We start from the raw sequence: 13,843 nt of genomic DNA on the forward strand, positions 1-13,843 counted from the left end.
AAAATGCAATATCTTATTTCTTAAATATTTCTTCTTTGGGCTGTTTTATTCATGGATTCTTCTCAATTTTATCTCTTAGGGCCTCTTTACCCTGTTTCATGAATATCACTCATACATGAGCTTTCTCTAGTAACAAAAATAGTAATAACAGTATTTACTGAATGCCTCCTAGGAGCCAGGCAATGTGCTGGGTACATGGACACGTCAACTCCCTTATAAGATGAAGAAACTGAAGCAATGCAAGTTTAAGCCACTTGCTCAAGGTCACCAGGTAGCAGAGAGCAAGGAAGAGCTGAAGATAATCAGGATACAGGAAATTCGTAAGGTCTCTTCAGTCTCACTTAATAAAATTCTTCCATAAATAAGAGGTTTAAAAAAAATGTTCTTTAGTAATCCTTTCCTATACGGCATGGTGGGGGAAAGTAGGCATGACTCTGCAAAAGAAGAGATGGGGAAAGGTGAAGTAATGCTGATCACAAACTGGCCCTCGGACACAGAGGACAAGGAGAGCGGGAAGAAAGAGGCAGCCAGTCCAGATGGGTAAGCAGCAGTTCCGATAAGCAAGGAAACTTACTAAGGAGGCTTCTCTCCTGCGACCGCAAGACTAGTAATCTCCATACCCGCCTGCCAGAATCTCAAAACTTTATATAGCAGCCTTAACTGAATTCAGTCACGTATATCGTCCAGATGGTTTCAACAACACACTGCTCTCTCAAAATGAGTCCTTGAAAATGCCTCCCACTATGGGAATTGTGGGCAGAACATGCCGGGATGGGGAGTGGACCCAGAGCCTCCCATTGCCTGGGTCTAGGTGGCAGATCACAGGCCAGCCATGGGTTACGTCCTCTGGATAACCTCCTCCAATAAATAACTTGTTCAGGTTAGATTTGCATCCAGGTTTAAGTCATGAACTGCTATACTTCCCACTGTATCAATTTATCAAAATTAGGGATTGTTCATTAGTCCCTCATGTTTCTGATTGACAGATAGCAATGATCTTGAAAATATTCCCTTTACTTTAAGGATTTTTTTTCTCGCTTTAAGGCAAGGAGGTAAAGGGCTATCAAAGCATCTTCTAGCAGATGCAGAAATATTTCCTTCACTACAGGCACTGATGCCTAAGATCAGCCCTAGCTTTAGGTCTGAAACTCGTCTAAAGCTGCAAACTCAAGTGTGATCCCTCTTCTCATCCGGGTGCAGAATGTATCCATGGGCCTTCTTATCAGATACCAGGTTGTATCAGAGCAGAGGGAGCAGTGGGAGTCCAAGAAAGGGAAAAGCAGAATATTCATTAAAAGATCCTAAGGTGTGAGGAAATTGGGGTTTTGTTGGCTTGTTTCTTCTGAAAAAAGACAGGTGAGTCATTTTTAATTTATCTATTTCGGTTTTCACTTCAGAAATACCTTTCAGTCTCTCGAATGACAGAAAAAAATCATAGAGAAACATTTGATTAAATTGCTATATGTTCGAAAATATTCACTGGGGACATGATTTTTTTTCATTTAAAAGATGACATCATATGATTACACTTTGAGCTTTTTCCTCTACTCAACAACTGTTATTGATGGACATAAAATCAAATCTAAACATTAAAATCTGTCAAAACTAAAACAAAACAGAGTGATAAATACACAGCAGTCAAGGTCCCAGCAGGAAACAGATGTCACCCTCCAAGGGTTTAAACTGTACAGAATTAAATGAGGGGACCATATGTGGAGGTGTAGTCAGGATTAAAGGAATCAGTAAGGGGTGATGAGTCACCCAGGGGCAGGCAAGGGGTGGAAGAATGATGAACGGAGGGAACAAGGACACCAGCTGTGTGTGGAAACCGAAACTTTCTCTAAAATAAACTCATAACACTGGTCAACTCTGTCAAAACGAAATACACGTTTGTGGTCATTTTTTAGCACACTATCGCAGGTACTATCAGACAAGCAAGGTTCACTTGGCCTCAGATGTTCTAACTGTTATGACAGAGCCCCAGTTTGTCTTAGTCTTTTGTCTTTCACATTCTAGAATAACCAACCATTGTATTTACTTACCCTCTTTTTCCCTTCATGGACAAAACTCAAATCCATTATCCTTTATATACATTTATATTTCTTTGCAACTTTTAAATTTATTTGAGTTGCCACCACCAATATTAGTTTCAACTCGTAACCGAAATTACTAACTTCTGTCATAGGCCAAAAAGACCTGGAATGAACTGAAGACTGTCCATCACAGACAAGCACGTGAGAGTAGACGAGTTCCAGAAACAGCTGCATCCCACTATACATGTCCACATAACGTGGACTAAATTACTGAATTCAATCATTCACTCATCTGTTGTGACATTTTTCTTTCATATACTTGCCATGGCCTCTCCGTGAGTGAAGTATATTTCTTTGTCCTTTGACTTGGGATTGGTCACGTGGCTGGCTTTGGCTACTGGGATGTTAGTGTATGCAGGCCGGGCCGGGAGGAGGGTGGAACTGTTCCTACACGATAGAGCATGTCTTCTTACGCTTCAGCCACCTGCTGTCAGAGAAGTATGCTCCAGGGGGCTGATGCCCTTTAGCCTAGACCCCAAAACAATGAAAATGGAACCTGGGGCCTGAATCCCAGAGCTGGGGGCCCACCATAGCCCAGCTAATGTACAGACTACCTGCAGACATATGAGCAAGGAAATAAATATTCCTTTAATCCACTGAGTTTGGGGATAGTTAGATAAGCAGGACTATTGTGGCAATACTTGACTGAATCGTGGGAAAGCTGGTATATGGCTTTTACTTCTGTGAAGGTTAATAATAACCATGTATACTAAGACAAGGTATTTTATATCCTTTTCAGCCTACTAGCTTGACAGTCACATTTTATTTATAATTTTTTTTATCCAAATAGTGTATTTGGAATAACTAGTCTTACTGATTCATAGCATGATAAAAAGTTTAAATAGTAAACCATTTTAGACAATAGTGCTAATTTACTTTAGCTGTATATTCAAATTTTACATAAACATGTTGTGGAAACAATGATAAATTGCCCATAAAAATCAGTTCAGGAGATTAAAAATTTCAGAAGAATTAACCTTTTTATGAATAAATAAATATGTCTGCTAATTTGCCTTAGTTGTATATTCAAGTTTTACCTAAACATTTTGTGGAAACAATGATAAATTACCCATAAAAATCAGTTCAGGAGATTAAAAATTTCAGAAGAATTAACCTTTTTATGAATAAATAAATATGTCTGCTAATTTGCCTTAGTTGTATATTCAAATTTTACCTAAACATTTTGTGGAAACAATGATAAATTATCCATAAAATCAGTTTAGGAAAATAAAATTTCAGAATTAAGTTTTTATGAATAAATAAACTAAAACACTACTAAATAAAATAAAATAAAACATGTTAATATTATTCTTTTCACACTGTGATAAAATCAGGGAGATGGCATACCTTGTTTTAAATCAAAATTATTAAACCATTATAAATTATTCAAAGATTCACCTGAATAAGAAATAGTATCAACTATTTTTAATATTTATACAGTATGTAAATGTTTTAAAATTTTTTCTTTTGTTTTGTTTTTCCTAATGTGATTTTCTCTTATTTGTTCTAACATTTTATTTTGACAAATTTTAAACCTACAGAAAAGTTGAAAAAATTGGCCAGTAAACGTCCACATATACCTATTGCCTAGATGTACCAATTCTTAATATTTTGCCACATTTCCCTTATCACTCTCCAAATATATATTTAGTAAACTTCTAATTTTGGAATACTTTTAGATGTTCTGGAAATTAAGCCCTTGTCAGTCTCACCTTCTGTAAATATTTTCTCCCATTCCATACGTTGTCTTTTTGTTTTGCTTTTCCTCTGCTGTGCAAAAGCTTGTAAGTTTAATTAGGTTCCATTTGTTTATTTTTGCTTAGATTTCTATTGCCTGGGTAGACTGCCCTAGGAGAACATTGCACAGATTTATGTCAGAGAATGTTTTGCCTATGTTTTCTTCTAAGAAGTTTATAGTCTTGTCTTATATTGAAGTCTTTAAGCCGTTGTGAGTTTATTTTTGAGAGTGGAATGAGTGACCGTTCCAACTTCACTGACTGACATACAGCTGTTCAGTTTTGGCCCAACAAGCATATAAAGTTTATTTTTTTCTGTTTCTGGAAATTTATGAAATCTTGCATTTTAAATTCATATAGGCATTACTAGACTCAATAACTCAGTAAAAACAAGAGCTCTGTTCAATTTAAGTGAATTTATAATTGAATTCATCAATTTGTCTTTACAAATAGGTAGTTACATATCATTTCGTCTGTTTACAAAATATTTCAACTCACATAATGAGGTGTTGTTATCAAGCTCTCAGGCAGGCCCGTTTGGAACTATAAATTCCAAACTCTGTTGGAGTTTATAGTTTTATTTCTCCTGCATACATTAAGTTTTGGGCAGCACTTGATTGGTCAGATGAGGGGGTCATAATTTAAAGTTCATTAACACCTTGTTGTTTGCACCTGAAGCTTTCCCTCACATTTTGAACTGAATCATTTGTATATTTCTGTGGGATTTCCTTATTTTTAAGAGAGGAGAGAGAAACATCACATATGCAGAAATCTGTAGATTTCTAAGAAAATAATGAAGAGAAGCTGGAAGCCATCTTTCTAATCCCAAAACATTCAGGATTTTTTTTTTAATTATATCCAAAATAAGCAAAACTCTTTCAGAGAGTACTCTTTTCATAGTACTCTTTCCCAAATCACTCATGCACTTGAAAAGTTGTTCAACCTTATTATGTGCCAGGGAAATTCAAATTAAAACTCCATTGGGATACCACTTTGCACACACTCGAATGGCTAAAATTCAGAAGATTGGCAACATCCAAAATTCCACTGCAAGGAGAGCAACTGAAGCTCTCATAAATTTCCTGTGTGAATGTTAAATGGTACAAGCACTTTGGAAAACAGTTTGGAAGCTTCTTATAAAAAAGATACACATATTCATTGATCCAGCAATTCTACTTCAAAATACTTACATGAGTAATGCTGAAGTATGTCCACAAAAAGTTGTGCATAAGGATGTTCGTATCATTTTTAGTCACAGCAACCCTAAACTAAAAACAGCCTGGCATTACATCGACAGGAAAATGGATGTACAAACAGTGGTATATTTATACACTGGGATATTGCTTAGCCATGAAAAGGAATGAACTACTAAGACAAGATGGATGAATCCCAAAAGAAACACACACACGAATACATGTCATATAAGTCCACTGATGCAAAGTTCAAAGGCAGACAAAACTAACCTGTGGTGATGGGAAGAAGTGGAGAACAGTGGCTGTCTTGGTGGAAGGAGGGAATTACTTGGTGTAATGGAATTATTCTTTATCTTATTTACATATGTGTAATTATTTGTCAAAATGTATTCATGTCTGTACATTTAACTAAGTGCTTCAATTTTTTAACTCTGTTATAAAAAATATGAAATTCAGGGTACTGTTAACCTCTAGGAGAGGCAGCAGGACAGGATAGAGAAGAAACACTCAGTGGCAACAGTATTGGGGTTTTTTAAGATTTTAGAATTGGTGATATGTTCATAAAATATGTTTATTTTATTACTATACCATGTAATATATGTTATACATATATTTTACATATATCAACTATTATAATATTTAACAAAATTCCCTCTTTTCACTTTTATTAAAGAGTTTTTTAATGTTTGGATTGTTTCTTGGAAGTTTGGTATAACCTTCTTGTCAAACCAAGCTTGCCCTTGAGTTTGCTTTGGGAGATTTTTAACTGGTGTTTTAACTTCTTTAAAGATTATAGACCATTCAGATATTCATTTCTTGAATCAGATTTAAGTTACCTTTTGTCTAAGATTTCAAATTTATTGACATGAAATGTTCATAATATTCCTTATCTTTTCAGAATCTACACATTTTTGTTAGTTTTATTCTTTGTTCTTAATATTTAAAACATTTTTCTCCCTTACTGTTTCTTTTATCTATCTTTCCAGAAAGACTGTCGATTTCATTCTTTTTTGATATACTGATATTTTCTGATTTCTCCTTCATTAATATCAGATCTTGTATTTATTATTTATTTCTTCTATTCTTTTTTTCTATTAATTTTTAACTCCTTAAGTAAGATGCTTACCTCATTAATTACTTCCTTTTCTAGTAAAAATATTAAGGCTTTATATTTCCTTCTAAGTCTTGCTTTGGTTGTATACCAAACTCTTGTATATACATACAGCTTTTCCATTATTGTTATAAATATTTTCTAACTTGTATTATAATTTTTACTCATAAGATAAAGCTTTCCTTAGTTTAAAGATAAATGGCTTTTTTCTGGTTACATTTTGTTGTTATTTTTTAATTAATTTCAATGTGGTCATATAATGTGGTTTGGGTGCTTCCAGTCATTTGAAATTAATGAGATGATTTTACAGAAATTTCATATGTTCTGCAGATTTAAGTTTCTATACATACCCATTAGACAAAGCCTACCATTTTTGTTGCTCATATTTTCTGAGGTAATATACCTGAGTAAAATATACAAAGCTTCATTCATTCAATGAACTACTATTTGCCTGTGAGATACTAATCCAACAAATACTCAGTTAGTTTCTACTGCATGATTCAAACCATGTTTAAAGATCAGAGTCATGAGATATTTTACTCCACAAATATTTATGTATATTCTACTTGGTATTTTATGGGAGAAGCAAATTATATGAACCAACATATACAATATTTGATAAGTGATTCAAATGCAAATTCATTCAATGAGATCACAAAAGTGGGATTAAAAACTTCAGATAATCCAGGAGGTCTTTCCAAATGACTGTTCTATTTCAAACTCTCAAAAAAAAAAAAAAAGGAAACTCTCGAGACTCTTAAGTAGTGTCTGAAGTACAGTAATAAAGTAAGGGAGTCTGGCACTTTATCAATCTCCATTACAAGGGATTTATTTTGCTGATTCATTCTTTTATTCAGATTTTCTTATTAATTATTCTACTTAATTCACTTACTAAGATGCTACTATGAATCAGACACTATTTTTGTACTTTTCAAAATGCTTTATTTCATGCTTATCAATGCCCTGGGCCATAGGTCTTACCCTTAGGGAACAAACAAACTCAGAAAAGGGAGGTAATGTGATCAGAGTCACATAGCTAGAAGGGAGATGGTTTAGTTTAAACCTAGTTCTTTTGATCACAAGTTCCCAGAAATGTGTAGTATAAATGTTGAAGTAAAAATAAAATTTATATGATATTGTAGCAATTCCATATGCTTTTCCACAGGCCTTATGCCACACCTAATTTCAGGTTTCCCAAGAAATTTTTATTACAATATAATTTCTAATATCATTAAAATGTTTTTTACCTAACTCAATCTGACCATGAACACTGATAAATGAGTCTTAAATGTTCTTCTCAGTCACAGAATAGCTGCTGAGTGGTTTTGGGCACACAGAATGCCGTTGTTTGCAGTTCTTAGTATTTTGATTACCAGGAGCCCAAAAGCTCAGAGCAGCAATTTAATATATGAAAACCAACTATAGTAGATTAAAGAATTAATGTTCTTTTTTATAATAGTATCTCCAGAAAACATTTATAAGGAAAGTCATCTGGGTTGAATTTCTAGTGTGCCTATGAATACAGTTGTTAAATACCACCTGTGAAAGAAAAATAATCCTTTCCTACCAACTACAAATTTTAATACAATTAGATTTGCTAAGTCATTTAGAAAGCTCCTCTCTCTACTTTGCCATTGAATGTGTCTTAAAAACATGAACAAAGATCCTAAAATTCAGTTATATACACATTACTAAATGTATATAAAAGGATATGGTGGGTGAGTTATATTGGTTTTTTCTCAAATTTGAAATTCCCTATTAAGTCATTAACTATCTCTAACAGAATTTTCAAATGAACTATAGGGATGCATCTTTCACCTTGCTCTTCTTTCTCTCTGTTATATGTGCACATACACGCACACACATACAATTAATATTTGAAAAACTCACTTTGTGCACTATATAAACTCCCTAACAGTCTGAAATACACCTTAACTCTTTCCTAGGGATACAGCATGAGTTGCCTGTCCTAATTTATTGTCAAAAAAAATTAAACTACATTATGATACAAAGTAAATTCATAAGATTTTATGAAAAAGATTGATGTTGAAAGTAAAAGGTTAACTTATTTTTCTCTTCTTTGAAGATCTTTCCTTGAATTTGATCCAAGACAGCTACCAGAAAGTTATTTAAGATAAATTAAACTGAGGTAACACCATCTATTCTGTTTAATTTTCTTGAAATCGTATGAGTGCTAAAGCAAATGTCACTGGCTGCCAGATTAGTCTTCCTAAAACATCACTATGTTGTATTCTTTTCTTTCTTAAGAACTTGCTTCCCTGCTCCCTACTAAGCTTTATAAAAAAAATTCCTTTTAGAAATCTGATTGTAGAATTACAGACCAATATCACTGATGAACATAGAGGCAAAAATCCTTACCAAAATATTACCAAATAGAATCCAACAGCACATAAAAAAGATTATACATCATGATCAAGTGGGGTTCATCCCAGGGACACAAGGGTGGTTCAACATACGAAATCAATCAATGTAATACATCATATCAACAAGAGAAAGGACAAAAACCATATGATCATCTCAATAGATGCAGAAAAAGCATTTGATAAAATTCAACACCCATTTATGATAAAAACTCTTACCAAAGTGGTTATAGAGGGAACATATCTCAACATAATAAAAGCTATATATGACAAACCTACAGACATCATAGTACTCAATTGTGAAAAACTCAAAAGTTTCCCACTAAAATCTGGGACAAGACAAGGATGCCCACTATCACCACTCCTATTCAACATAGTCTTGGAAGTTCTAGCCACAGCAATCAGGCAGGAGAAAGAAAGAAAATGGATCCAAATTGGAAAAGAAGAGGTAAAACTGTCACTACATGCAGATGACGTGATACTATACATAGAAAACCCTAAAAGGTCCACACAAAAACTACTAGAAATAATCGACGAATTCAGCAAGGTAGCAGGTTACAAGATTAACATTCAAAAATCAGTTGCATTTCTTTACACTAATGATGAATCAACAGGAAAGGAAAGGAAAGAAACAATCCCTTTTAAAATAGCACCCAAAGTAAAAAAATGTCTAGGAATAAATCTAACCAAGGAGGTAAAAGACTTACACACAGAGAACTATAAAACACTGATTAAGTAACCTAAAGAAGACTTAAAAAAATGGAAAGATATCCCATGCTCCTGGATTGGAAGAATCAATACTGTTAAAATGGTCATACTGCCCAAGGTAATCTACAGATTTAATGCAATCCCTATCAAATTACCAAGGACATATTTCACAGAATTAGAACAAATCATAATAAAATTTATATGGAATCACAGAAGACCCAGAATTGCCAAAGCATTACTGAAGAAAAAGAGAGTGGCTGGAGAAATAACCCTCCCACTCTTCAGACAATACTACAGAGCTACAGTAATCAAAACAGCATGGTACTGGTACAAAAACAGACATATGGACCAATGCAACAGAATAGAGAACCCAGAAATGAACCCACAAACTTTTGGTCAACTAATCTTCGACAAAGGAGGCAAGAACATACAATGGAATAAAGACAGTCTCTTCAGCAAATACTGTTGGGAAAACTGGACAGCAGCATGTAAAGCAATGAAGCTAGAACACTCCCTTACACCACACACAAAAATAAACTCAAAATGGAACAAAGATTTAAACATCAGACAAGATAAAATAAACCTCCTAGAAGAAAACATAGGTAAAACATTATCTGACCTACATCTCAAAAATGTTCTCCTAGGACAGTCTACCCAAGCAACAGAAATAATAGCAGGAATAAATAAATGGGACCTAATGAAACTTACAAGCTTCTGCACAGCAAAGGAACCCATAAGCAAAACAAAATGACAACCTATGGAATGGGAGAAAATTTTTGCAAAAGATGAAACTGACAAAGGCTTGATCTCCAGAATGTATAAGCAGCTCCTACAACTTAATAAGAAAAAAACAAACACCCCAATCAAAAAATGGGCAGAAGACCTAAACAAACAATTCTCCAAGGAAGACATACGAATGATCAATAGGCACATGAAAAAAATGCTCAATATCACTAATTATCAGAAAAATGCAAATCAAAACTACAGTGAGGTATCACCTCACAGCAGTCAGAATGGCCATCATTCAGAAGTCCACAAGTGATAAATGCTGGAGAGGCTGTGGAGAAAGGAGAACCCTCCTACACTGCTGGTGGGAATGTAGTTTGGTGCAACCACTGTGGAAAAAAGTATGGAATTCCTCAAAAAGACTAGAAAAAGACTTACCATATGACCCAGGAATCCCGCTCCTGGGCATATATCCAGAAGGGACCCTACTTCAAAAAGACACCTGCACCCCAACGTTCATAGTAGCACTATTTACAATAGCCAAGACATGGAAACAGCCTAAATGTCCATCAACAGATGACTGGATAAAGATGTGTTATATTTATACAATGGAATACTATTCAGCCATAAAAATGACAACATAATGCCATTTGCAGCAACATGGATGCTCCTGGAGAATGTCATTCTAAGTAAAGTAAGCCAGAAAGAGAAAGAAAAATATCGTATGAGATCTCTCATATGTGGAATCTAAAAACAAAAGAAAAAAAAAGAAAAATGAACATAAATATAAAACAGAAACAGACTCATAGACATAGAATACAAGCTTGTGGTTGCCAATGGGAAGAGGGGTGGGAAGGGACAGACTGGGAGTTGGAAATTTGTAGATACTGACAGGTATATACAGAATAGATAAACAAGATTATATTGTATAGCACAGGGAAATATATACAAGATATTGTGGTAGCTCACAATGAAAAAGAATGTGACAATGAATATATGTATGTTCATGTATAACTGAAAAATTGTGCTCTACACTGGACATTGACACAACATTGTAAACTGACTATAATTCAATAAAATAAAATTTTAAAAAATCTGATTGTAATCTACAAACCATATTTTTCAATGGTTCCCAAGTTCACACACAGTCACCTTCTCCATTTCCAGCCCTTTCCCTCTCCATATATTTTATTGGAAAAACAGGAAACCTATTGTAGTGGAAAAATAATAAAAAGATAGCCAATAATCCAAAGTCCCTGAATTTCCTACCTGGCATCTACTATGGCCACAGACAACGTTTCTTTACACTTGTCTGGTCAGTACACAGAGACTATAGACAAGCAATCACAGTCTTTCACTAACTGGCATTTTGACTCCAAACCCCTAGTTTCCTGGTGAGCTGGCTTGGCCCACCCATGGATCATGAGAACTTCTCTGAGAGATAGGATAAGGAATGGAGAGAAGGAGGTATTTTTTACCACATAAACTTTAAAGCTCAAGATCTCAAAGATAACTCAATGAGCAGAATGCAAAGGAAAACTTGCCCTTAGATTCTATACTTTATCATCCTTTCTCAAGACACATCAAAAGATCTAGCTTCTACTACTATGGCACAGTTTTCTCTTTTCCTTTGAGAGAGGTAAGACAGACTTAAACAACCTAGGAAGAAAACGTGTATGGCAACAATTTCCATTTTTTCCTTCAAGGTGAGTTGAAACATGCTGCCACAGTATGTGAATTTTCACTGATTATGTTAGTTGTCCATCCATTTATTCACTTAATGAATGTTCATTGAGTACCTACTACATGTTATGTTTTGTTCTAGGAGTTCAGGATATAGTAGTGTGGAAACAAACGAAGACCAACCAAAGGAGTAAAGCAAACACTGCTTATTCTGAGCTTGCTATGGTAAGTGAGTTAGCCACTGTCACTTGTATTTTGGCAGGGACTCAAAGACAAATGGAAAAGCTTTATAATGGAAAAAGGGGGAGGCATCAGGTGTGCCCTGATTGGAAGCTGTTGGCATGGGGAACCTGTAGGAGAGCCAACTAGAAGCAGGGGATCCTCTGTAACTGGTTAGGGTACACAGTTGGCTTTCTGTGGTTGATCTTAAGTTGGAAATAGGGACAAAAATTATGGAAGCTGTCAATTGTTAGGTCCTGGCCATATTGGGCTGATTGTTACAGAAATTATTATTTAGCTTCCTAGACTGTCACTAGAGATAGCAATCAAGCTTCCTGCATGTGTGACTCATAGCAGGTGGGTTTCCTGGGTTGTTTATTGTAGATAAGGGGATTGGTTTCCCAGGAAGTTTGCTGCAGGTTGTAGGTCAAAGTTCTATTTTTATGTATGGTTGGACCACTGTCCATTTGCATGTTTAATGTCTCACCAGTAAACAAACAAAACAAACAAAAGTCCTTGTACAGTGTATGTTCTACAAGGGATATTACACTGCTTCTTTCTCTAGATCTTTTTGCACTTATTTCATACAAGAGGTAAAAAGTTATGCAGTCCTTTTCTTTAATCATTGGCATCTTACAATTTGGACTACATTATGTCCACATATAATATTAAAATATTCACACATTCATTTAAAAACATGTAATGATCACCTCCTGTGTGCCAGGAACTATTAGAGTCCGTAAAGATTCAGTAGTGAACAAAGTCCTGTCCTCACTGAGCTTGTATCTGGTTAAAGGGACATAAATAATAACAATGACAAATAAAATAATTTGTGTCTGTTAGAAGGTGATAAATGGTATGAAAATTAAAAAGCAGGACAGTAACTAAGATGGCAGAGTCGGAAGACCCTGAGCTCACACCAAAATTACAGCTCCGTACAGAGTAACCGTCAATGCTGTTGTGTGGTTAGTGCTTTAGCTGTTGGTCAGACAGCAGCAGTGAAGGCGTCAGTACTGAACTGCTGGTGTCTTGACCATCCTGTGATGAAGGGAAATTTACTGTCTTCATTTTACAGAGGGTAGGTTGAGGCGTGGAGTAAGGAGGCGCAGGTCTCAGTCACCAAGCTGTGACTAAGACCCATCTCACTGACTGTCAGTGTTTATTCAACTAATTATGATTTGAGCTCTTCATAATAGCTGGCTTCAGATTTTAAATATAGATAAAATTTAATAATAAGTGTGAATGATTTTAAATACCAAACTCTAACCTTTGCAGTACTGCACTGGCAAAAGAATGCTCTACAACATCTTGATCTGTAAGGAAATGGGAAAACTTCCTCATCCCCGTCCCACTCTGTGGGACTCTACACACCATTTTCCAGTGGTTCTGATTTAGCCACAAGTAACTGTTCATTGATATGAGTATCAGTTGAGATCCACTGACATCACCATACCTTCTAATAGTTTTTCTTTACCAAAACCACCAGGTGGAGATTACAGTCATACTGCTCTGTAAAAATGAATATGGGCTTACTGGCAGCTACTGAAACTCATGGGTAAACATAATAGGATGTTATTCAGATTTAATTTGAATCATATAATCCAAAAAGCAAAAGCCCTTTGTTCATCAAATAGGTCACTTTATGAATATTACAAAAAGAGTACCTCTTATAGGAATATTAACGTGAGCTTGGTGTCTGTACTTTACATACATGGTTTTATATAATGTGGCTCTATCAGTTAAACTCATATTTATAAGAATTTGTAGTTTCAATGGGAAAAGTACTTACCTTTCTTAAAATTAGAAGACATTTTTTCCTATTGTCAATTTTTCCCAAAAGTGTCAGCTGAAATATTTCTCCCCCTAAAAACAGAAAAATTAATTACTTAGGATCAAAGAGGGATTTGGGTATCTTCTGCAAACTCCCAAGTTTGACTTAATTGGGTGGAGCATTTTTTTAATATAATTAAGGCTAGAAAACATCATTAAATGG

At 34.9% G+C, this 13,843-nt stretch overlaps 1 protein-coding gene across 10 annotated transcripts in view; it reads right to left on the minus strand.

Annotated features, from left to right (window-relative positions):
- BANK1 (B cell scaffold protein with ankyrin repeats 1) overlaps window positions 1–13,843 on the minus strand; it is a 551,109-nt gene that overhangs the window by 423,461 nt on the left and 113,805 nt on the right. For 7 of the 10 annotated variants that reach the window (XM_072939857.1, XM_072939872.1, XM_072939893.1 and 4 more), the window contains 2 exons: window positions 13,640–13,713; window positions 5,020–5,097 (listed from right to left, as the gene is read on the minus strand). The gene's annotated coding sequence lies outside the window, so the exon portion shown is untranslated. Of the gene's footprint in view, window positions 1–158; window positions 210–5,019; window positions 5,098–12,560; window positions 12,614–13,639; window positions 13,714–13,843 lie in introns of those variants that run through there. The other 3 variants (XM_072939902.1, XM_072939864.1, XM_072939920.1) reach the window with 3 other exon arrangements.

This window comes from Vicugna pacos, chromosome 2, assembly GCF_048564905.1.
Source record: "Vicugna pacos chromosome 2, VicPac4, whole genome shotgun sequence".
NCBI lineage: Eukaryota > Metazoa > Chordata > Mammalia > Artiodactyla > Camelidae > Vicugna > Vicugna pacos.